This window comes from Solanum tuberosum, unplaced genomic scaffold (assembly GCF_000226075.1).
Source record: "Solanum tuberosum cultivar DM 1-3 516 R44 unplaced genomic scaffold, SolTub_3.0 scf00058, whole genome shotgun sequence".
NCBI classification, from domain to species: Eukaryota; Viridiplantae; Streptophyta; class Magnoliopsida; order Solanales; family Solanaceae; genus Solanum; species Solanum tuberosum.
In genome coordinates, this window is record NW_006238982.1 from 1838279 (window position 1) to 1839388 (window position 1110).

Here is a 1110-nt window from a genome sequence, read left to right on the forward strand (position 1 = left end):
CGGACCAAGGTGCGGGGTGAAGTTCTCTAGATGCCGGACCAAGGATTTAGAGATACCTAACTTATCACTTTGCATGTAATACACTAGGAACGAATTGCAGTTACTAGAATTACTGCATTATGAGCTTGTGGTGAACACGTATACCCTAGTTAATTATCTCATCTTGATAACAACCGAAATTGACTTTTGTTTATTGATTACTTACTGAACTCTTACAATTTGTTTCACAAATTCCCCTATTTTATTTCTTGTTTCTGGAAGTAATTTGGCTAATTGAATATAATTGTTGGTTAAAGCAAAGTCTAAACCATTTTCCTCGTGGGATCGACCCCAACCTACAAGTTGGGTTCTTTACTTGATAACGATCGCTTATACTTCTTTAGGGAGGTGTAATTGAGCATATCAAATTTTGACGCCGCTGCTGGGGAATTTGACTTTTTAGATTTATTTTTAACTACATTATTGAACGTTAGTCAAATATTTCCTAATTTTACCTTTTCTCTTTGTTTGTGTCTCTCACAGGTTCCGACTATAGTGTATGCCAATTACACGGAGCCAAGGCGAACCACTTACTCCGTACGATCCAGAGTTGAACAGAACTTTGCGAAGAATGAACAATCAAGGACTTCCAGTTAATCCTATCAGAGTAAATCTTGGTGATGCAGCTGAGTTACAACAGCCAAGAGTGGTTGGAGAGGAAAACTGGGGTCTTACTGAAAATCAATTGGGAGATGCAGTGAGGGTGCATGGTCCTCCAGGCCCACGACAACATGACAACTGTCGGGGCAACATCGATATAGCAGACTCTGATGGACCTATTGTCCTACCTCCTCTACTTCCAGGGCACACATTTGTGGTGACTAGTAGTTTGATACAGATGCTTACAGTAAGAGGTTTATTCTCAGGATCACCGTCGGAGGATCCACATGCTCACTTAGCCAAACTAATGCTTATGTTGTGAATGATCAGACGGGGGGTTTCCAACTAAATGCCCAAGGATCCAACACGGAAAATTGGCACTAGGGTCAAGGAAACCAAGGTCGGAACTATGGAAATTACAACCGAGAAGGGCACTATGTCCGGGATGGGAACTTCAATCGCGACAACAAT